The sequence below is a fragment of the Triticum urartu genome, chromosome 6 (genome assembly GCF_003073215.2).
Source record: "Triticum urartu cultivar G1812 chromosome 6, Tu2.1, whole genome shotgun sequence".
Taxonomy (NCBI): domain Eukaryota; kingdom Viridiplantae; phylum Streptophyta; class Magnoliopsida; order Poales; family Poaceae; genus Triticum; species Triticum urartu.
This window is the reverse complement of record NC_053027.1, coordinates 556,827,367-556,853,207: the sequence shown is the minus strand read 5'-3', so window position 1 is coordinate 556,853,207 and position 25,841 is coordinate 556,827,367. Positions and strand designations below refer to the sequence as shown.

At 46.7% G+C, this 25,841-nt stretch overlaps 1 pseudogene; it reads left to right on the top strand.

Moving 5' to 3' along the window:
• Positions 1 to 435: 435 nt before the first annotated feature.
• Positions 436 to 25,841, top strand: LOC125517012 (annotated as a pseudogene).

Below are 25,841 nucleotides of genomic sequence, written 5' to 3'. Positions count from 1 at the left end.
AACTTTTTTATTCGGAATTCGTTTCGGACCCACAAGTATTCAAAATGCTCGCGTCGAGCATGCGAATCCAGAAAATACTCCGTGCTTGCGCCAGGAGGCCCGGAGTGCCTTCAAATTCGGCCTTAAGGAGGACTTTTTGGCCTTGAAAGTCAGATAACACTTTACCCGAAGGGAAAGTCAAATCCAAGACATACTGGGCGGAGAAAACCAGCATAGTTTTTGTCATGGAACGATGACGCGCGAGGTCGTGGACCTTTCCGTGGCAGGAGGAAGGATTCGCTTCGCGGAAACAGAATCTGGCATGCTCCGATGTCGGCTGAGCCCCAAACCCACGCATCCGGTCGCGCCGCTAAATATTCACACAAGCTCAACCCACTGATCAACAGCAGCTTAAGCAAGCGCAAACTGGTACTGCTAGCCCGTGTAGTTTGTTGAGAAGCAAGGTTGCATCCACACATCGGCTGACCACCGTGCTCACCGGCCACCAATCCGCCATGCCGTCGATTGCCAACGCTAGCGACAATGGCGAGTTGAAGCAGAGGCAGCCGGAGCAGGAGCTGGTCTGCGTCACGGGGGGCGGAGGCTTCATCGGCTCCTGGGTCGTGAAGGAGCTCCTCCTCCGTGGCTACCGCGTCAGGGGAACCGCCCGAGATCCTGGTAAGCAACAGTTAACACACCATCCATGATCTCGCCGAGTGTTGTGGTTTTTGACCAGCTTATCTAATGGCGCGCGCGTTTGCATTGGTTTGTGAAGCTGACCGCAAGAACGCGCACCTGCTGGCTCTGGAGGGCGCCGAGGAGAGGCTTACCTTTTTCCGCGCCGACGTCCTCGACTACGACGGCCTTCACGCCGCCTTCCGTGGCTGCGACGGCGTCTTTCACATCGCCTCGCATGTCTCCAACGACCCGTCAGTACAGACTTTGCTCTGGTCACTTCTTTTAGTTTCAGCAGGGGCCGGGTACTTACTTGTTACATGTGCTGTCGGTTTTTGCAGGACCTCGTGCCGGTCGCCGTTGAGGCAACCAGAAACGTGATCAGAGCTGCAGCGGACGCTGGCGTGCACCGTGTGGTGTTCACTTCGTCCTACGGCGCCGTGCACATGGACCCAACCGCGGCCCGGACGCCGTGCTAGAGACGTGCTGGAGCGACTACGAGTACTGCAAAAACACAGGGGTAAGAAACTCCATCGCACCCGATCTTTCTCGCCGGTCGCTGAGCCCACTAACAGCCCTCGTGTGCCTCGCCGGTCGCTGCACCAAGATGATGGCGGAGATAACGGCGACGGAGGAGGCGGCCAAGAGGGGCCTAGAGCTGGCAGTGGTGGTGCCGTCTATGACCATGGGCCCCATGCTTCAGCAGGCGCTCAACTTCAGCAGCAGCCACATCGCTCGCTACCTCACCAGCGCCAAACCCACCTACCCTAACGCCGTCGCCGCCTACACCGACATCCGTGACGTCGCCCGGGCCCATGTCCTTGTCTACGAGCACCCCGATGCACACGGCCGGTACCTCTGCATCGGCGCCGTGCTGTACCGTGCGCACTTCCTCCAGCTCCTCGACGACCTCTTCCTGCAGTACCACATAACCGCCAAGTAAGTACGAGCGCAATATGATCGATCTTATTTGAATAAGTACGAGCGCAATACGATCGATCTTATTTGAACGTGCTTGATTCGATTTTGGGCGTTGCTTGCTTGCTCACCGTGGAATTCGTTGGCGCAGCAGGTGCGACGATGACGGCAAGCCCATGGCAAATCCGTACAAGTTCATTGTAACGCCCATGATGCGGCTATATGTTCCACGTGTCGAAGCATGACTTAGAGGCATAACCATATTGTAAGCAATGCCGTAAGTGGGGTAATCTTCACACAACCCATGTAATAAATAAGGAAAAGAGGTACATAGTTGGCTTACACTCGCCACGTCACATAATATCATAAATATGATTACATTCATCCAGATACAATCAAGGTCGGACTACGGAACCAAACTAAAGACAACTCCAAATGCATAATGACCCCGATCACCTCAACTGCGCTTCACTACTGATCGCCTGGAATGAAAACGTAGTATCGTCCTGAGTCCTCATCGAACTCCCACTTGAGCTCAGTCGAATCTCCTGGAGCGGTATCATCGGCCCCTGCATCTGGTTGTGGAAGTAAACTGTGAGTCACGGGGACTCAGCAATCCCACACCCTCGCGATCAAGACTATTTAAGCTTATAGGTAGAGAAAGGTATGAGGTGGAGCTGCAGCAAGCACTAGCATATATGATGGCTAACATACGCAAATGAGAGCGAGAAGAGAAGGCAAGGCACGGTCGAGAAACTACGACCAAGAAGTGATCCTATAACAACCTATGTTCAATCGTAAACTTGAGACCGTGTTCTCTTCCCGGACTCCGCCGAAAAGAGACCATCACGGCCACACACTCTGTTGATTCATTTTAATTAAGTTAAGATTCAGGTTTTCTACAACCGGACATTAACAAATTCCCATCTGCCCATAACCGCGGGCACGGCTTTCGAAAGTTCAAATCCCTGCAGGGGTGTCCCAACTTAGCCCATCATAAGCTCTCACGGTCAATGAAGGATATTCCTTCTCCCAAGACAACCCGATCAGACTCGGGATCCCGGTTACAAGACATCTAGACAATGGTAAAACTAAACCAGCAAAGCCACCCGAATGTGCCCCTGATGGCCACCGGCGGCTGACAAGTTGGACCAACACTCAGAGGAGCACTGGCCCGGGGGTTTAAAATAAAGATGACCCTTGAGTCCGCGGAACCCAAGGGAAAAGAGGCTAGGTGGCAAATGGTAAAACCAATGTTGGGCATTGTTGGAGGAGTTTTATTCAAGGCGAACTGTCAAGGAGTTCCCAATATAACCCAACCGTGTAAGGAACGCAAAATCAAGGAACATAACACCAGTATGACGGAAACTAGGGCGGCAAGAGTGGAACAAAACACAAGGCATAAGGCCGAGCCTTCCACCCTTAACCAAGTATATAGAGGCATTAAAATAGACAAGATATAATAATGATATCCCAACAATAAACATGTTCCAACAAGGAACAAACTCTAATCTTCACATGCAACTAGCAACGCTATAAGAGGGGCTGAGCAAAGCGGTAACATAGCCAAACAACGGTTTGCTAGGACAAGGTGGGTTAGAGGCTTGACATGGCAATATGGGAGGCATGATAAGCAAGTGGTAGGTATCGTAGCATAGGCATAGCAAAAGAGCGAGTATCTAGCAAGCAAAGATAGAAGTGATTTCGAGGGTATGGTCATCTTGCCTACAAAGTTCTCCGAGTTGACGTTACCTTGATCCTCGTAAGCGTACTCAACGGGCTCCTCGTTCACGTACTTGTCTCCCGGCTCTACCCAAAGCAAGAACACAAACAAAGGGAACCACAATCAACCACGTGCAATGCACAAGCAGCATGATGCAAAACATGGCATGATATGCGGAACGTGAAATGCAATGCATATGCATGCTTCGGAAAGGAAAGATTGAACCTGGCCTCAACTTGGAAAACCAAGAGTCCCACTAGAAAGATGAGTTGATTTCGGTCGAAATCGATATGAAGATCACCGGAAACGGATGCACGGTTTGCAAATGGCAAGCAAAACAAATATGGCACCGATCTGCGATTAACAACACGAGGCCATCTAAATGCATCAAGAAAAACAAGCTACTGCCCTCTAACATAGCAACAAAGCACATGGCAGTGATCCACTCAAGATGCTTGACAAAAGATGAACACTGAGCTACGGCTAATTCACTCAATAATAGGTTCAAACAAGCATGGCAAAAGTGCAAAAGATATCAGGTTACAGACTTAGTGAAATTAACAACAAGCCAGGAATTTAACATCAGGAAGCAGTGTTTAGAGCAAGATAACAACATGCTACAGGAACATATCATGGCAAAGCAAGGCATGGCATGAAGCTACTCAAAGCATACAACAAAAGTCCCTTACTGACCATAAGCCAAAAGGGATCAGAAAATACAATGGCAACCATGTGAACATAGCAAGTTTCGTTAACAGATTCAGACTTAGAAGAAAACTGGAACATGGCAAAACAGATATTAAGTAGGCATGTTTACGAGCTCGATGCACTCACCACAAGGCATTGCATGACAAACTAAGCATACACCCAGCAAGTAAACATGGCATAGAAGCTAAACATGGCAAGAACATCATCATAACATGCATGGATCAACTACAACAACCTTGGCAAAAATGCTTAACACGTAAACATTCTGCCAGGAACATTTTATAGCAAAAGTAGAGCTCGATTGAGTTAAGCTAGGGTGCTCCATAAATGCAAACAAAGACATGGATGGATAGAGCACAACAATATCTACAAAACGTCCTTTCTGATCATGCTCAAAATAGGCATGGATCACTCTGTAGCAACAAGAATACATGGCATAAAAATAATATCAGGAAAAAGACTTAGACGATTTCTAAGTCCCTGAAATCAGCAACATTACGAGAGCTACTTTGCATGCTTGTGATAGTCACCACAGAGATCACAAAAATATATGGCATACACCCCTGTAAAGATGGCATGGCATACTTCAAAACTCATGTAGGGCTCAAGTTCATAGGAGGCACACATTAATCATGGCAAAAATGACAAATGTCCAAATGCTGATAAGAAACTGAAACTAACATTGCATAGCACTCTTGCAACATCACTTAGGGCATCAAGATGAACTCAAATGAACATGGTGCAATGGAATGAAATGAAGTACTCGTCGAGACGAACAATTCGATATGCTACACGCCCAAAACGGAGCCACCGGTGCAAAGATATGATGCGATGAAAATGCCCAAAAAATACTGGGGACTTGGGAAAAAGTCAACCTCTCTCCCAGATATAGGGTTCGTGCACGCTCTTCGAGAATCGCCGGAAAAGAAGCAGCGGTGGCCGGAGCGTCGCGTGGGTTCGCCGGAGAGGAGGAGGCTGGCCGGAACGGGCGGGGCCGGCCGGATCTGGGGCTGGGAAGGCGCGGTGGCGAGGAAGGGGGCCCGGGCGCGGCGAAGGGCGACGAGGTGCGGCGCGCGGCGGCCGGCCGGATGCGGAGGTCGGCGACAGGGCACGCTGCGGAGGCGGCGGGGCCGGCGAGCGCGGTTGGGCGGCGCCTCGGGCGCGGGCGGTAGACGGCTTCGGGCCGCGGGGGCCGGATCTGGGTCCCGCGGGCCTCGACGGTGGCTGGTTGGCAGGGCGCCACGTGGCGGGTGGTGAGTGGCGGCGGCGAGGTTGTCCGGCGGCGGGCGGACGCGTCCGACGCACGGAGAGGAGCAGGGCTAGGGTTAGGGGTGGATTGACCCGGGATTTGGAATGGGAGGACCTATTTATACATAGAAGGAGCTAGGAGGCTCCAAATTGAGCACGGTTTTTGGCCACGCGATCGTGATCGAACGACTGAGATGATGGAAGGGGTTTAGGTGGGTTTTGTTCCACTTTGGAGAGGTGTTGGGCTGCAACACACACGAGGCCTTTACGGTCCCTCGGTTAACCGTTGGAGTATCAAACGAAGTCCAAATGGCACGAAACTTGACAGGCGGTCTACCGGTAGTAAACCAAGGCAGCTTGGCAAGTCTCGGTCCAATCAGAGAACGTTTAACACCCGCACACGAAAAGAGGTAAAAGGGGGCACCGGAGGACATAGGAGCGCCGGAATGCAAAACGGACAACGGGGAAAAAGCTCGAATGCATGAGATGAACACGTATGCAAATGCGATGCACATGATGACATGATATGAGATGCATGACAAAAGCAAAACAAAACGAAGACAAAAAAACCCGACAACGAGGAAATATCATAACTTAGTGCTGGAAATGGCAAGAGTTGGAATATAAATATGGTAGGTTACATATGGAGTGTTACAACACTCCACCACTACGAAAGGATCTCGTCCCGAGATCTAGGACTAAAAAAACTCCGGGTACTCGAAATGGAGGTGGTCCTCGCGTTCCCAGGTGGCTTCACAATCGGAATGATGTGACCACTTGACTTTCAGGAATTTGATAGACTTGTTGTGAGTCTTGCACTCAGTTTCTTCAAGAATGGCAACGGGGTGCTCATGATAAGACATGTCTTCTTGGAGATCAATCTCTTCGAAGTTGATGGTGCGGTCAGGAGTCTTGAAAACACTTCCGGAGTTGAGACACGTGAAACACGTCGTGCACATTTGCAAAGTTGGATGGAAGCTCAAGTTGATATGCGAGATCGCCTCTTTTGCCAATGATCTTGAAAGGACCCACCTATCTAGGGGCAAGCTTCCCTTTGATACCGAAGCGATGAGTACCTTTCATTGGAGAGACGCGGAGGTAGACATGGTCTCCGATCTCGAAAGCCAAGTCACGATGTTTGTTGTCATAGTAACTCTTCTGGCGCGATTGCGCGGCTTTGAGATTTTCACGAATGACTTTGCACATTTCTTCAGCCTCTGTGATCAAGTCATTTCCAAGAAGTTGGCGTTCACCAGTCTCTGACCAGTTAAGAGGAGTACGGCACTTCCTGCCATAGAGAATCTCGAATGGGGCCTTGCCCGAACTTGCTTGGAAGTTGTTGTTGTAGGAGAACTCGGCATATGGAAGACAATCTTCCCACTTCATACCGAAAGAGATGACACAAGCCCTGAGCATATCTTCAAGAATTTGATTGACTCGCTCGACTTGGCCACTGGTTTGAGGATGAAAAGTTGTGTTGAAGCGAATGTTGGTGCCCATGGCCTTCTGAAAAGAATCCCAAAACTTTGAGGTGAAGATGCTACCATGATCTGAAGATATCAACTGCGGAATGCCATGCAGAGAGACAATCCTGGAGGTATATAGCTCTGCCAACTGAGCTGCTATAATAGATTCTTTGATAGGAAGAAAATGAGCCACTTTAGTGAGCTTGTGGATGACAACAAAGATAGCATCATTGCCACGCTTGGACTTTGGAAACCCAGTCACGAAGTCCATCTCAATATGGCCAAACTTCCATTCTGGAATGGCAAGAGGTTGGCGTAGACCAGCTGGTCGTTGGTGTTCTACTTTCACTCTTCTGCAGACATCACATTCATTCACGAACTGAGCAATCTCGCGCTTCATTCGAGTCCACCAATACGACTGCTTGAGGTCCTGGTACATCTTTGTACTTCCAGAGTGAATAGAGAGGAGTGAATTGTGAGCCTCATTCATAATGACTTTACGAAGGTCACCCTTAGGAACAACAATGCGATCCTCGAAGAATAGAGTATCCTTGTCATCAAGACGACATCACTTATACTTGGGTTGACTCTTGGCAATCCCAATCTTCACCTTCTTCACCATAGCATCAAGAAGTTGAGCCTCACGAATCTGATCTTCCAAAGTAGGAGAGACTTGGAAGTTGGCAAGGAATCCTTGAGGAACAACTTGGAGATTGAGTTTGTGGAAAGCTTCACAAAGCTCTGGTTGGTAGGGCTTGAGAATCAAACTATTGCAGTAAGCCTTCCTACTCAATGCGTCAGCAATTACATTGGCCTTGCCTGGAGTATATTCGATACTCGGATTATACTCTTGAATCATTTCGACCCAACGAGTCTGCCTGAGGTTGAGGTTTGGCTGAGTGAAGATGTACTTGAGACTCTTATGATCAGTGAAGATGTCCACTTTCCTTCCCAACAAGAGATGTCTCCATGTTAAAAGAGCATGGACAACTGCCGCCAACTCGAGGTCATGAGTGGGGTAGTTATTTTCGTTGGGCTTCAACTGGCGAGAGGTATAGGCCACAACTTTCTTCTCTTGCATAAACACTGCACCGAGACCTTGAAGGGAAGCATCACAGAAAACCTCGAATGGTTTGGATTCATCAGGAGGAGTCAGAACTGGAGCAGTGACTAACTTCTCTTTCAGGGTGTTGAAAGCGATGTCACATTCAGGCGACCAGACATACTTCACATGCTTATGGAGGAGGTTGGAAAGAGGCTTCGCGATCTTTGAGAAGTTCTCAACGAACCTTCGATAATAGCTTGCGAGCCCAAGGAAGCTGCGGAGTTGCTTCACATTCTGAAGTGGTTCCCAATTCACAATTGCAGACACCTTCTCAGGATTAATAGCTATGCCCTTGGCAGAGATGATATGCCCAAGGTAGAGAACCTCATCGAGCCAAAACTAACACTTTGAAAACTTCGCATAGAACTGATGTTCTCTGAGTTTGTCCAGAACCAATCTCAAGTGCTTGGCATGATCCTCCTTGTTCTTGGAAAAGACCAGAATGTCATCGAGGTAGACCAAGACGAAGTCATTTGTGTAGGCATTGAAGATGAAGTTCGTCATGCGAGAGAAAGTTGGAGGAGCGTTGACAAGACCGAAAGACATGACAGTGTATTCATATGAACCATAGCTTGGTCTGAACGCTGTCTTGGGGATATCTTCTTCAAGAATGCGAATCTGATGATAGTCCATACGGAGATCAAGCTTGGAGAATACTTGAGCACCTTTGAGTTGTTCGAAAAGCTCATTGATGTTGGGAAGTGGGTACTTGTTCTTTATGGTCTTCTTGTTCAATGGACGATAGTCGACACAGAGTCGGTCCGTTCCATCGTTCATGACAAAAAGAACACCACAACCCCATGGAGAAGAACTTGGTCGGATGAGACCCATACACTCTTGAATATCGAGTTGTTTCTTCAGCTCCTTCAACTCTTCAAGTCCAAGCTTGTATGGACGTTTGCAAACAGGTTCCGTGCCAGGCTCAAGATTGATGACGAATTCAACTGGCCGGTGAGAAGGCATTCCTGGAAGCTCTTCTGGAAAGACGTCTTGATATTCGCAAATGACTGGAATCTGAGATATGGCATCCAGCTCACCCTTCTCGTTGAGAGAAAACAGTCGAATGGTATCATCACGCGCAGCAAAGACGATTACATCCTCAGACGAATGTGTCAATCGAATCTGCCTGGCAGCACAATTAAGCTGAGCCTTGTGCTTAGAAAGCCAGTCCATTCCGAGAATAAGATCAATATCCAAGTTACCAAGGACCATTGGAGAAGACAGAAACTTATAGTCGCCCAACGTGATAGAAACATCCGGAACCACGTAGCTTGTGTGCAAGCATTTACCCGGTGAGACAACTGCTAATGGTCTATGCAAATCTTGGAAAGCCAACTCATGCTTAGTTGCAAATGGTCTTGAGATGAAACAATACGATGCACCAGTGTCAAAAAGAACTTTTGCAGGAATATCGTTCACAGGAAGGTTACCCATTATCACATCTGACGAGTCCTCTGCCTGAGCTGTGTTCATCATGTTGACCTTTGCAAACTTGGGATTATGCTTGACCACTGCGTTGCTGGCAGATCTCACAGGAGGAGGAGGAAGACGCCTCTGATTGAAGCATTTGTTGGCATAGTGACCCTTCTGATGACACTTGTTGCACATAACCTCCGAGAGCGGACGGTGATACGGAGCACTTGATCTTGGAGCATGAGACGAAGTCTTGTTCTGAAAGCCTGGGTTGGGTGGGTGGGAAGATCCATTGCCACCTTTGCTCTTCTGTTGATAAGGCTGATGGAACGGAGGAGGAGGCAACCAATACTTTTGCTACTTAGTTGCCACTTGAGTTGAGGAAGAAGGAGTTGCATCCCTGACTCGCTTCTTCGAAGCATCGCACTTGAGCTGAGCAGTCTCTTGTTTCAGTGCCATGTTGTAAAACTCATCGTACTTCTTCGGCTCAAAAAGCACGAGAGCTAGTTGGAGATCTTCTTTGAGGCCACCTCTGAACTGATAAATCATGCACTTCTCATCAGGGACGTCTTGTTTAGAGAAACGAGCGAGCTTATGGAACATGATGTTGTACTCGTAAACAGACAAGCTGCCTTGCTTCAGGTTGCGGAACTCCTCAAGCTTGCTCTCAACAACACTCTGAGGAATGTGGTGAGCTTTGAAGTCTTGACGGAATGCATCCCAGGTAATCACATGACCTCCTCTGGAATCTTTGTATTGCTGATACCACTCAGCAGCTTGGTCTTTGAGTTGGAACGAAGCAAACTTGACAAAGTCCTCAGGCCTGACGTTGCTGCACTCGAAATGCTTGCAGATATCCACGAGCCAATCATTAGCGTCTATTGCCTCGACACAGTTACTGAAGGTCTTTGGCTGGTTTGTGAGGAACTGGTTGAGTGTAGCAAATTGATTCTGAAAGTTGCCATGGCCTTGGTTTCCTTGGTTGTGCTCTTGCAAGAGTTGCATAAGCATCTGCGTGTTGACATTGGTAGAGGCCATCACAGCTTGCCATGCCTCCGGAGGTGGAGGTGGTGGTGGCGGATCAGGATTCTGACGCGTTGGAGGAGCCATCCTGAAGAGGGTGACATCCGTTAGCATCTTGACAGACATATATTCAAGATGAATCAAATGGATCGAAATTGCAACATATAGTCTTAACATCCGAATAAAACGAACGAATGAATTCTGAATTAAATGGTCACACTTCCATAAATTGAGAAGCCACTTAGGTAGAGGTAGAAGAATAAAACAACAAGGTACGGACAAGAACAAATACTTGCTGAGGATTACCCAATCACAAACCAAATATTCGCGGAAGAAATACTAGAGCTACATGAATTCCCACCTATGAAACTCCCGAACCTTTCCGGTTATGCAATCAGGTGTTGGGGATACAGGGGAAGCATAATATCTCACCCAAAGCTAGCAAATCCTACATCTAGCTGTATCCATCCTTCAGCACATAACCAAGAAACCTTCAGAAATCATTTACCTCAACCTTCGAAAAGCATCCGTTATACGGTTATGGCAATACTCCCGAACTCCCGCCCCAGTACTGGGTGGCGTCGAGGTTATCTCACCAACAACTGCATAAAAGAGATTTTCGATGTCGGCAAAACTCAGGTATTCCAGAACTGCAACGATAAAATTGTGACGACAACACCTTGGAGATCAACTCCCCGGGACACTGCCACAACCCCTAAATGTTAGGAGGCACCAAGAACAATGTTCTCGTCACAAAACCATCGGAATGATTCCAAAATACCCGCGTGATCCTAAAAAAATTTAGTGAAATTTGAGAAGAGAAGAGTCAAAACTCTACGTCAGGATGCCTCACCAGAGCGACGAAGGGACAGGGGAGTAAAAAGAATCCTACTCTCCGATATATAAAATCCTAAATGACTCAAAACATTTTTCTAGACTCAACAACGCCAGCGGTTCGATCAAGCAGGGGGGCTCCTAAGTCGGGGAAGGCTCTGATACCAACTTGTAACCCCACGATGCGGCTATATCTCCCACGTGTCGAAGCACGACTTAGAGGCATAACCGCATTGTAAGCAATGTCGCAAGTGGGGTAATCTTCACACAACCCATGTAATAAATAAGGAAAAGAGTTACATAGTTGGCTTACACTCGCCACGTCACACAATAGCATAAATATCATTACATTCATCCAGATACAATCAAGGTCCAACTACGGAACCAAAATAAAGACAACCCCAAATGCATAATGACCCCGATCGCCCCAACTGGCTTCCACTACTGATCGTTTGGAAAGGAAACGTAGTATTGTCCTGAGTCCTCATCGAACTCCCACTTGAGCTCAGTCGAATCTCCTGGAGTGGTATCATCGGTCCCTGCATCTGGTTGTGGAAGTAAACTGTGAGTCACGGGGACTCAGCACTCTCACACCCTCCCGATCAAGACTATTTAAGCTTATAGGTAGGGAAAGGTATGATGTGGAGCTGCAGCAAGCACTAGCATATATGGTGGCTAACATACGAAAATGAGAGCGAGAAGAGAAGGCAAGGCACGGTTGAGAAACTATGACCAAGAAGTGATCCTAGAACAACCTACGTTCAAGCATAAACTCGAGACCGTGTTCTCTTCCCGGACTCTGCCGAAAAGATGTTGGAAATATGCCCTGGAGGCAATATTAAATTAGTTATTATTATATTTCATTGTTCATGATAATCGTTTATTATCCATGCTAGAATTGTATTGATATGAAACTCAGATACATGTGTGGATACATAGACAACACCATGTCCCTAGTAAGCCTCTAGTCGACTAGCTCGTTGATCAATAGATGGTTACGGTTTCCTGACCATGGACATTGGATGTCGTTGATAACGGGATCACATCATTAGGAGAATGATGTGATGGACAAGACCCAATCCTAATCCTAGCACAAGATCATGTAGTTCGTATGCTAAAGCTTTTCTAACGTCAAGTATCATTTCCTTAGACCATGAGATTGTGCAACTCCTGGATACCGCAGAAGTGCTTTGGGTGTGCCAAATGTCACAACGTAACTGGGTGGCTATAAAGGTGCACTACGGGTATCTCCGAAAGTGTCTGTTGGGTTGGCACGAATCGAGACTGGGATTTGTCACTCCGTGTAACGGAGAGGTATCTCTTTGCCCACTCGGTAGGACATCATCATAATGTGCACAATGTGACCAAGGAGTTGATCATGGGATGATGTGTTACGGAACGAGTAAAGAGACTTGCCGGTAACGAGATTGAACAAGGTATCGGGATACCGACGATCGAATCTCGGGCAAGTATCGTACCGATAGACAAAGGGAATTGTATACGGGATTGATTGAATCCTTGACATCATGGTTCATCCGATGAGATCATCGTGGAGCATGTGGGAACCAACATGGGTATCCAGATCCCGCTGTTGGTTATTGACAGGAGAGTTATCTCGGCCATGTCTGGATGACTCCCGAGCCCGTAGGGTGTACACACTTAAGGTTCGATGACGCTAGGGTTATATGGAAAGTATGTACACGGTTACCGAATGTTGTTCAGAGTCCCGGATGAGATCCCGGACGTCATGAGGAGTTCCAGAATGGTCCGGATGTAAAGATTTATATATGAGAAGTCCCGTTTTGGTCACCGGAAAGGTTTCGGGTGCTATCGGTAACGTACAGGGACCACCGGGAGGGTCCCGGGGGTCCACCAGGTGGGGCCACCAGCCCTAGAAGGCTGCGTGGGCCAAGTGTGGGAGGGGACCAGCCCCAGGTGGGCTGGTGCGCCCCCCACCAAGGCCCAAGGCGCAAGGGAGAGTGGGAGGGGGCAAACCCTAGGTCGATACGGGCCTTAAAGCCCACCCTAGGTGCGCCCCCTCTCTCCCCCTTTGGCTGCCACCCTAGATGGGTTTTGCGGCTGCCGCCACCCTTAGGGAGGGAACCCTAGATGGGGGCGCAGCCTCTTCCCTTCCCCTATATATACTTGAGGTATTGGGGGCTGCAAGACACACGAGATCATCTCCCTCTTGGCGCAGCCCTACCTCTCTCCCTCCTCGTCTCTCGTAGTGCTTGGTGAAGCCCTGCTGGAGTTCCGCGTTCCTCCACCACCACCACGCCATGGTGCTTCTGCTGGACGGAGTCTTCCTGAAACTCTCCTTCTCCCCTTGCTGGATCAAGGCGTGGGAGACATCACCGGGCTGCACGTGTGTAGAACGCGGAGGCGCCATTGTTCGGCGCTTAGATCGGAATCAACCGTGATCTGAATCGCTGCGAGTACGACTCCTTCATCCGCGTTCTTGCAACGCTTCCGCTTAGCGATCTACTAGGGTATGTAGATGTGCTCCCCTTCCCCTCGTTGCTAGATTACTCCATAGATTGATATTGGTGATGCGTAGAAAATTTTAAATTTCTGCTACGATCCCCAACAGTGGCATCATGAGCTAGGTCTATGCGTAGTTTCTATGCACGAGTAGAACACAAGTTGTTGTGGGCGTCGATTTTGTCAATATACTTGCCGTTACTAGTCTTATCTTGATTCGGTGGCATCGTGGGATGAAGCGGCCCAGACCGACCTTACACGTAGTCTTACGTGAGACAGGTTCCACCGACTGACATGCACTAGTTGCATAAGGTGGCTAGCGGGTGTCTGTCTCTCCCACTTTAGCCGGATCGGATTCGATGAAAAGGGTCCTTATGAAGGGTAAATAGAAATTGGCATATCACGTTGTGGTTTTGGCGTAGGTAAGAAACGTTCTTGCTAGAAACCTATAGCAGCCACATAAAAATTTGCAACAACAATTAGAGGACGTCTAACTTGTTTTTGCAGCATATGCCTTGTGATGTGATATGGCCAAAAGGATGTGATGAATGATATATGTCTTGTAATGGGAATCACGACTTGCATGTCGATGAGTATGACAACCGGCAGGAGCCATAGGAGTTGTCTTAATTTATTTATGACCTGCGTGTCAACTTAAACGTCATGTAATTACTTTACTTTATTGCTAAACCATTAGCCATAGTAGTAGAAGTAATAGTTGACAAGACGACTTCATGAAGACACGATGATGGAGATCATGATGATGGAGATCATGGTGTCATGCCGGTGACGATGATGATCATGGCGCCCCGAAGATGGAGATCAAAATGAGCAAAGTGATATTGGCCATATCATGTCACTATTTGATTGCATGTGATGTTTATCATGTTTTACATCTTATTTGCTTAGAACGACGGTAGCTTAAATAAGATGATCCCTCGCAATAATTTCAAGAAAGTGTTCCCCCTAACTTTGCACCATTGCGAAGGTTCGTTGTTTCGAAGCACCACGTGATGATCGGGTGTGATAGATTCTAACGTTCAAATAAAACGGGTGTAAGCCAGATTTACACACGCAATACACTTAGGTTGACTTGACGAGCCTAGCATGTACAGACATGGCCTCGGAACATGGAAGACCGAAAGGTCGAGCATGAGTCGTATAGAAGATACGATCAACATGAAGATGTTCACCGATGTTGACTAGCCCGTCTCACGTGATGATCGGACACGACCTAGTTGACTCGGATCATGTTTCACTTAGATGACTAGAGGGATGTCTATCTGAGTGGGAGTTCATTAAATAATTTGATTAGATGAACTTAATTATCATGAACATAGTCTAAATTGTCTTTGCAAACATGTTGTAGATAAATAGCTCACGTTGTAGCTCCCTGTTTCAATACGTTCCTAGAGAAAGACCAAGTTGAAAGATATTGTAAGCAATGATGCGGACTGGGTCCGTAGTCCGAGGAGTGTCCTCACTGCTACACAGAAGGCTTACGTCTTTGATGCACCGCTCGATGTGCAAACCCCTACAATGTCGTCTGTGGATGTTGTGAACACCTGACAGACACATCCTGATGACTACTTGATAGTTTAGTGCACCATACTTTACGGCTTAGAATCGGGATTCCAATGACGTTTTGAACGCCATAAGACATATGAGATGTTCCAAGAGCTGAAATTGGGATTTCAGGCTCATGCCCGTGTTGAGAACACTAGTAGAAAACGGACCATTAGTACCGGTTTGTAAGGGCCTTTAGTGCCGGTTATGGAACCGGCACTAACGTTTCGGCACTAAAGGCCCCCCCCCCTTTAGTACCGGTTCGGCACGAACCGGCGCTAAAGTGCCACCACGTGGCGTGAGCTCGCGCCCTGGTACGGGGGACCTTTAGTATCGGTTGGTGTTACCAACCGGTACTAAAGGTTTTTTTTTAATTTTTTTTTGAAAATTTTGGAAATTTTTTTGATTTTTTTATTTTTAATTTTTCTGAATTATTTGATGATTTAGTCTCTAATCACCTCTCTTAACTGCTCAAGTGTGGATCACTCATTCCAAATCATCTAACTTCCCGACCGGTCACCCATCCCTCTCACTACTCTAGCCCGAGCCGGTCACCCATCCCTCTCACTACTCCAGCCCGAGCACGCTTAACTTTTAGGTTCTATTCTCCTTCGTTTCCGAGTCTGCACTTGTTGTTTTCCTGACAATTGTAAGATGTCAATCCTATTAACCCTCAAGAGTTTAGCTTGAGCATGAAGTCACACATTTCACCGTTTGAGTTTGAAACTATTATTCTAAAAAAACAGTAATTATTTAGTAACGCTAATATTTCTTCAATAAGTTTGACCATAGTTTGACCACAGTTTGACCATAGTTTGACCAGATTTGACCAAAATTCAAAAAATTGAAATAATTATGTAGTAACACTAATATTTCTTGAATAAGTAGTTTGACCATAGTTTGACCACAGTTTGACCATAGTTTGACCAGATTTGAACAAAATTCAAAAAAACTAAGATACTTATTTAGTAACACTAATATTATTACGTAATTATTTAGTAACACTCTATATTTCTTGAATCAGTTGTTTGACCGGTTTGACAAGATTTAACCAAAATTCAAAAAAACATAAATTAGAGCATATCTTTTTTTCCTTTTACAATTTGTCATTTCAAAAATTGTCCTAAACCCTAAACCCGGGACTTAAAACGTCGGAAACTCTATGCTAAACAGTAAAAACTAAGGGTTTAGACCATAAAACCTAACCCTAAACGCTGAAATCTAAACCCCAGGACTAAACACTAAAAACGTCCAAAAAACGTCTAAAACGCCCAAAAACTCTATTTTCCCTTTGGAATTTTGTGATTTTAAAAAATTGTCGAAACGGAGAACTGGTTGTTTCAGCGGATCAATCTTTTTGTTCTGCAAATTTTGATATATTATATGTATTTTTCTGAAGTAGGATGATTTAGTTATGATTTTTTCAAGTTTGAAAATTGCCCTATAGTGCCGGTTTGTGTCTCCAACCGGTACTATAGGTCAGACCCCGTTAGTACCGGTTCATGGCATGAACCGGTACTAAAGGTTAGACCTTTAGTACCGGTTCGTGCCACGAACCGGTACTAAAGGTGATCGTGGGGCCCCGGCCTGACGCCAGCCTGCCACCACCCCTTTAGTACCGGTTCGTGCCACGAACCGGTACTAAAGGTTCAACACGAACCGGCATTAATGCAAATCCGTTCGAACCGGCACTAATGATACCATTAGTACCGGCTCAAATACAAACCGGCACTAATGTGCTTCACGTTTGACCCTTTTTCTACTAGTGGAGGTATGAGACCTCTGACAAGTTCTTTTGCCAACAAGATGGAGGAGAATAGCTCAGCTAGTGAGCTTGTGCTCAGAATGTCTGGGTGCTACAATCACTTAAATCAAGTGGGAGTTAAACTTCCAGATAAGATAGTGATTGATAGAGTTCTCTAGCAACTATCACTAAGCTACTAGATCATCGTGATGAACTATGACTTGCAAGGGATGGAGTTGATCCCGGAGCTGTTCGCGGTGCTTAAGACCGCAAAAGGTAGAAATCAAGAAGGAGCATCAAGTGTTGATGGTTTAACAAGACCACTGGTTTCAAGAAGGGCAAGGGCTAGAAGGGAAACTTCATGGATGGCAAACCAGTTGCCGCTCCAGTGAAGGAACCCAAGGTTGAACCCAAACCCGAGACTAAGTGCTTCTATTGTAAGGGGAACGGTAACTGGTAGCGGAATTACCCCAAATGCATGGTAGATAAGAAGGCTGGCAACTTCAACAAAGTATATACGTGTTATTAATGTGTACCTCAATAGTACTCCTAGTAGCACCTGGGTATTGGATACCAGTTCAGTTGCTATTATTGGTGACTTGAAACAAAAGCTATGGACTAAACGGAGACTGGCTAAGGGCGAGGTGATGATGTGTGTTGGAAGTGTTTCCAAAGTTGATGAGATCACCATCACACGCTCCATCTGCTTTCGGGATTAGTATTGAACCTAGATAAATGTTATCAGGTGTCTATGTTGAGCATGAATATGATTAGATCATGTACATTGCAATACGGTTATTCATTTAAGTTAGAGAATAATGGTTATTCTGTTTACATGAATAATACCTTTCATGGTCATGCACCCTATGTGAATGGTTCATTGAATCTCGGTCGTGGTAATACGCATGTTCATGCCAAAAGATGTAGAGTTAATAATGATAGTACCACTTTCTTGTGGCACTGCCGCTTAGGTCATATTGGCGTAAGATGCATGAAGAAACTCCATGTCGATGGATGTTTGGAGTCACTTGATTTTGAATCGCTTGACGCATGCGAGCCATGCCTCATGGGCAGGATGACTAAGACCCTGTTTTCAGGTACAATGAAACAGGCAAGTGACTTGTTGGAAATCATACATGCTGATGCGTGTGATCCAATGAGAATTGAAGCGTGCGGTGGATATCGCTATTTTCTCATCTTCACTGACGATTTGAGTAGATATAGGTATATTTAATTAATGAAGCACAAGTCTGAAACATTTGAAAAGTTCAAGCGATTTCAGAGTGAAGTTAAGAACCATCATAACAAGAAGATCAAATTCCTACGATCTGATCGATGATAATTTCTGAGTTATGAGTTTGGCAATCACTTAAGACATTGTGGAATTGTTTCACAGTTAAAGCCACCTAGAACACCACAGGGTAATGGTGTGTCTGGACGTCGTAATCGAACCCTATGAGATATGGTGCGATCTATGATGTCTCTTACCGATCTACCGTTTTCATTTTGAGGTTATGCGTTAGAGACAGCTGCATTCACTTTAGATAGGACACCATCTAAGTCCGTTTAGTCAACATCATATGAACATTGGTTTGGCAAGAAACCAAAGTTGTCGTTTCTTAATGTTTGGGGCTGCGATGCCTAAGGCTTCAGCCGGAGAAGCTCGAACCCAAAGCGGACAAACACATCTTCATAGAATACCCAGAGGTGACAGTTGGGTACACCTTCTATCTCAGATCCGAGGGCAAATTGTTTGTCGCTAAGAACGGGTCCTTTCTCGAGAAGGAGTTTTCTCTTGAAAGAATTAAGTGGGAGGTAGATAGAACTTGATGAGGTTGTCGAACCTTTACTTCAACCAGAGAGTGATGCAACACAGAAAGATGTTTTCTGTGGCGCCTACGTCTGTTGAATAGGAAGTTAATGATAGTGATCATGAAGCTTCGGATCAAGTTGCTATCGAACCTCGTAGGTCGACAAGGATATGTACTACTCCTGAGTGGTACGATAATCCTATCTTAGATATCATGTTGTTAGACAACAATGAACCTATGAGCTATGGAGAAGCGATGGTGGGCCCGTATTCCGACCAATGGTTAGAAGCCATGAAATCCGAGATAGGATCCATGTATCAGAACAAAGTATGGACTTGCCCGATGATCGGCAAGCCATTGAGATAAATGTATCTTTAAGAAGAAGACGGACATGGGCGGTAATGTTACCGTCTATGAAGCTCGACTTGTGGGAAAGAGTCTTTTCACAAGTTTAAGGAGTTGACTACGATGAGAATTCCTCACCCGTAGCGATGCTTAAGTCCGTCGGAATCATGTTAGCATTAGCTGTATTTTTCGATTATGAAATCTGACAGATGGATGTCAAAAACAAGTTTTCTTACCATTTTTCGTAAGAAAGAGTTGTATGTGATACAATCAAAGTTTTGTCGATCCTAAGGATGCTAAAAGGTATGCTGGCTCCAGTGATCCGTCTATGGACTAGAGCGAGCATCTCGGAGTCGGAATATATGCTTTGATGGAGTGATCAAACCTTTTAGGTTTATACAATGTTTGCTAGAAACTTGTATTTACAAGAAAGTAAGTGGGAGCACTACAACATTTCTGATAAGTATATGTGGATGACATATTGTTGATTCGAAATAATGTAGAATTTCTAGAAAGCATAAACGGTTGTTTGAAGAGTGATTTTCAAAGGAAGACCCGGATAAAGCTGCTTACATATTGGGCATCAAGATCTATAGAGATAGATCAAGACGCCTGATGATACTTTCAAAAACGCACACCTTGACATGTTTTTAAAGGAGTTCAAAATAGATCAGTCAAAGAAGGGGTTCTTACCTGAGTTGTAAGGTGTGAAGTTGAGTAAGACTCAAAGATTGACCACGGCAGAAGAAAGAGGAAGGACGAAGGTCGTCCCCTATGCTTTTGTCATAGGCTCTATATGGTATGCCATGCTGAGTACCGCACCAGATGTGTGCCTTGTCATATGTCTGGCAAGAGGGTACAAAGGTGATCTAGGAGTGGATCACCAGATAGCGGTCAAAATTATCCTGAGAGGAATAAGGAAATGTTTCTCGGTTATGGAGGTGATAAAGAGTTCGACGTAAAGAGTTACGTCGATGCAAGATTAACACCTATCCGAATAGCTCTGAGTAGAGATACCAGATACGTATAATGGAGCAACAATTTGGAATAGCTCCAAGTGGAATGTGGTAGGAGCATCTACGATATGACATAAAGTCTTGCGAAATACATAGGGATCTGAATATTGCAAACCCGTTGACTACAACCTCTCTCACAAGCATAACATGATCAAACCCAGAACTCATTGAGTGTTAATCACATAGTGATGTGAATTAGATTATTGACTCTAGTAAACTCTTTGAATGTTGGTCACATGGCGATTTGACCTGTGAGTGTTAATCACATAGCGATGTGAACTAGATTATTGACTCTAGTGCAAGTGGGAGACTGTTGGAAATATGCCCCAGAGGCAATAATAAATTAGTTATTATTATATTTCATTGTTCATGATAATCGTTTATTATCCATTCTAGAATTGTATTGATAGGAAACTCAGATACATGTGTGGATACATAGACAACACCATGTCCCTAGTAAGCCTCTAGTTGACTAGCTCGTTGATCAATAGATGGTTACGGTTTCCTGACCATGGACATTGGATGTCGTTGATAACGGGATCATATCATTAGGAGAATGATGTGATGGACAAGACCCAATCCTAAGCCTAGCACAAGATCGTGTAGTTCGTATGCTAAAGCTTTTCTAATGTCAAGTATCATTTCCTTAGACCATGAGAATGTGCAACTCCCGGATACCGTAGGAGTGCTTTGGGTGTGCCAAACGTCACAACGTAATTGGGTGGCTATAAAGGTGCACTACGGGTATCTCCGAAAGTGTCTGTTGGGTTGGCACAAATCGAGACTGGGATTTGTCACTCCGTGTAACGGAGAGGTATCTCTGGGCCCACTCGGTAGAACATCATCATAATGTGCACAATGTAACCGAGGAGTTGATCACGGGATGATGTGTTACGGAATGAGTAAAGAGACTTGCCGGTAACGAGATTGAACAAGGTATCGGGATACCGACGATCGAACCTCGGGCAAGTATCGTACCGATAGACAAAGGGAATTGTATACGGGATTGATTGAATCCTTGACATCATGGTTCATCCGATGAGATCATCGTGGAGCATGTGGGAACCAACATGGGTATCCACATCCCACTGTTGGTTATTGATAGGAGAGTTGTGTCGGCCATGTCTGCATGACTCCTGAGCTCGTAGGGTCTACACACTTAAGGTTCGATGACGCTAGGGTTATATGGAAAGTATGTACACAGTTACCGAATGTTGTTCGGAGTCCCGGATGAGATCCCGGACGTCACGAGGAGTTCCATAATGGTCCGGTGGTAAAGATTTATATATGAGAAGTCCAGTTTTGTTCACCGGAAAGGTTTCGGGTGCTATCGGTAACGTACCGGGACCACCGGGGGTCCACCAGCCCTAGAAGGCTGCGTGGGCCAAGTGTGGGAGGGGACCAGCCCCAGGTGGGCTGGTGCGCCCCCACCAAGGCCCAAGGCGCAAGGGAGAGTGGGAGGGGGCAAACCCTAGGTCCAAATGGGCCTTAAGGCCCACCCTAGGTGCGCCCCCCTCTCTCCCCATTGGCGCCACCCTAGATGGGTTTTGGGGCTGCCGCCACCCCTAGGGAGGGAACCCTAGATGGGGGCGCAGCCCCTTCCCTTCCCCTATATATACTTGAGGTATTGGGGGCTGCAAGACACATGAGATCATCTCCCTCTTGGCGCAGCCCTACCTCTCTCTCTCCTCGTCTCTCGTAATGCTTGGCGAAGCCCTACTGGAGTTCCGCGCTCCACCACCACCACGCCGTCGTGCTACTGCTGGACGGAGTCTTCCCCAACCTCTCCTTCTCCCCTTGCTGGATCAAGGCGTGGGAAACGTCACCGGGCTGCACGTGTGTTGAACGCTGAGGCGCCGTTGTTCGGCGCTTAGATCGGAATCAATCGCGATCTGAATCGCTGCGAGTACGACTCCTTCATCCGCGTTCTTGCAACGCTTCCGCTTAGCGATCTACTAGGGTATGTAGATGCACTCCCCTTCCCCTCGTTGCTAGATTACTCCATAGATTGATCTTGGTGATGCGTTGAAAATTTTAAATTTCTGCTACGATCCCCAACAAAAGAGACCATCACGGCCACACACTCTGTTGATTCATTTTAATTAAGTTAAGATTCAGGTTTTCTACAACCGGACATTAACAAATTCCCATCTGCCCATAACCGCGGGCACGGCTTTCAAAAGTTCAAATCCCTGCAGAGGTGTCCCAACTTAGCCCATCACAAGCTCTCACGGTCAACGAAGGATATTCCTTCTCCCAAGACAACCCGATCAGACTCGGGATCCCAGTTACAAGATATCTCGACAATGGTAAAACTAAACCAGCAAAGCCACCCGAATGTGCCGACAAATCCCGATAGGAGCTGCACATATCTCGTTCTCAGGGCACACCGGATTGTCTAAACTTCCGGTAGGCCAGCCCAAAGTTGCCCCTGGTGGCCACCGGCGGCTGATAAGTTGGACCAACACTCAGAGGAGCACTGGCCCGGGGGTTTAAAATAAAGATGACCCTTGACTCCGCGGAACCCAAGGGAAAGGAGGCTAGGTGGCAAATGGTAAAACCAATGTTGGGCATTGTTGGAGGAGTTTTATTCAAGGCAAACTGTCAAGGGGTTCCCATTATAACCCAACCGTGTAAGGAACGCAAAATCAAGGAACATAAGACCGGTATGACGGAAACTAGGGCGGCAAGAGTGGAACAAAACACCAGGCATAAGGCCGAGCCTTCCACCCTTAACCAAGTATGTAGATGCATTAAAATACAAGATATAATAATGATATCCCAAAAATAAACATGTTCCAACAAGGAACAAACTCTAATCTTCACCTGCAACTAGCAACGCTATAAGAGGGGCTGAGCAAAGCGGTAACATAGCCAAACAATGGTTTGCTAGGACAAGGTGGGTTAGAGGCTTGACATGGCAATATGGGAGGCATGATAAGCAAGTGGTAGGTATCGTAGCATAGGCATAGAAAAAGAGCGAGTATCTAGCAAGCAAAGATAGAAGTGATTTCGACGGTATGGTCATCTTGCCTACAAAGTTCTCCGAGTTGACGTCACCTTGATCCTCGTAAGCGTACTCAACGGGCTCCTTGTTTCACGTACTCGTCTCCCGGCTCTACCAAAGCCAAGAACACAAGCAAAGGGAGACACAATCAACCACGTGCAATGCACAAGCAACAATGATGCAAAACATGGCATGATATGCGGGATGCGATATGCGATGTATATGCATGTTTCGGAAAGGAAAGATTGAACCTGGCCTCAACTTGGAAAACCAAGATTGCCACTGGAAAGATGAGTTGATTTCGGTCGAAATCGATATAAAGATCACCGGAATCGGATGCACGGTTTGCAAATGGCAAGCAAAACAAATATGGCACCGGTCTGCGATTAACAGGACGAGGCCATCTAAATGCATCAAGAACAACAAGCTACTGCACTGTAACATAACAACAAAACACATGGCAGTGATCCACTCAAGATGCTTGACAAAAGATGAACACTGAGCTACGGCTAATTCACTCCATAGCAGGTTCAAACAAGCATGACAAAAGTGCAAAAGATATCAGGTTACAGACTTGGTGAAAAAAACATGTCAAGAATTTAACATCAGGAAGCAATGTTTAGAGCAAGATAACAACATGCTACAGGAACATATCATGGCCAAGCAAAGCATGGCATGAAGCTACTCAAAGCATACAACAAAAAAGTCCCTTACTGACCATAAGCCAAAAGGGATCAGAAAATACAATGGCAACCATGTGAACATAGCAAGTTTCGTTAACAGATTCAGACTTAGAAGAAAACTGGAACATGGCAAAACAGATATTAAGTAGGCATGTTTACGAGCTCGATGCACTCACCACAAGGCATTGCATGACAAACTAAGCATACACCCAGCAAGTAAACATGGCATAGAAGCTAAACATGGCAAGAACAACCTCATAGCATGCATGGATCAACTACAACAACCTCGGCAAAAATGCTTAACATGTAAACATTCTGCCAGGAACATTTTATAGCAAAAGTAGAGCTCGATTGAGTCAAGCTAGGGTGCTCCATAAATGCAAACAAAGACATGGATGGATAGAGCACAACAATATCTACAAAACGTCCTTTCTGATCATGCTCAAAAGATTCATGGATCACTCTGTAGCAACAAGAATACATGGCATAAAAATAATATCAGGGAAAAGACTTAGACGATTTCTAAGTCCCTGAAATCAGCAACATTACGAGAGCTACTTTGCATGCTTGTGCTAGTCACCATAGAGATCGCAAAAATACATGTCATACACCCTGTAAAGATGGCATGGCATACTTCTAAACTCATGTAGGGCTCAAGTTCATAGGAGGCACACATTAATCATGGCAAAAATGAAAAATGTCCAAATGCTGATAAGAAATTGAAACTAACATTGCATAGCACTCTTGCAACAGCATTTAGGGCATCAAGATGTACTCAAATGAACATGGTGCAATGGAATGAAATGAAGTACTCGTCGAGACGAACAATTGGATATGCTAAACGCCCAAAACGGAGCCACCGGTGCAAAGATATGATGCGATGAAAATGCCCAAAAAATACTGGGGACTTGGGAAAAAGTCAACCTCTCTCCCAGATCTAGGGTTCGTGCACGCTCTTTGAGAATCGCCGGAAAAGAAGCAGCGGTGGCCGGAGCGTCGCGTGGGTTCGCCGGAGAGGAGGAGGCTGGCCGGAACGGGCGGGGCCGGCCGGATATGGGGCTGGGAAGGCGCGGTGGCGAGGAAGGGGGCCTGGGCGCGGCGAAGGGCGACGAGTTGCGGCGCGCGGCGGCCGGCCGGATGCGGAGGCCGGCGGCAGGGCGCGCGGCGGAGGCGGCGGGGCCGGCGAGCGCGATCGGGCGGCACCTCGGGCGCGGGCGGCGGACGGCTTCAGGCCGCGGGGGCCGGATCTGGAACCCGTGGGCCTCGGCGGGGCGCCACGTGGCGGGCGGTGAGTGGCGGCGGCGAGGTTGTCCGGCGGCGGGCGGACGCGTCCGGCGCTCGGAGAGGAGCAGGGCTAGGGTTAGGGTTAGGGGTGGATTGACCCGCGATTTGGAATGGGAGGACCTATTTATACATAAAAGGAGCTAGGAGGCTCCAAATTGAGCACGGTTTTTGGCCACGCGATCGTGATCGAACGACTGAGATGATGGAAGGGGTTTAGGTGGGTTTTGTTCCACTTTGGAGAGGTGTTGGGCTGCAACACACACGAGGCCTTTACGGTCCCTCGGTTAACCGTTGGAGTATCAAACGAAGTCCAAATGGTACGAAACTTGACAGGCGGTCTACCGGTAGTAAACCAAGGCAGCTTGGCAAGTCTCGGTCCAATCAGAGAACGTTTAACACCCGCACACGAAAAGAGGTAAAAGGGGGCACTGGAGGACATAGGAGCGCCGGAATGCAAAACGGACAACGGGGAAAACGCTCGGATGCATGAGATGAACACGTATGCAAATGCGATGCACATGATGACATGATATGAGATGCATGACAAAGGCAAAACAACACGAAGACAAAAAAAACCTGACAACGAGGAAATATCATAACTTAGTGCCGGAAATGGCAAGAGTTGGAATACAAATATGGCAGGTTACATATGGGGTGTTACATTCTCAAACCTGAGGCTGAGGGAGCTGGGGTTGGAGTTTGCTCCGCTGAGGCAAAGCTTGTACGAGACAGTGACATGTTTGCAGAAAAAGGGCTACTTGCCTCTCCCCATTGTTCCCATAGCACAAAAGGCGCATACTTGTAAGTTGTAA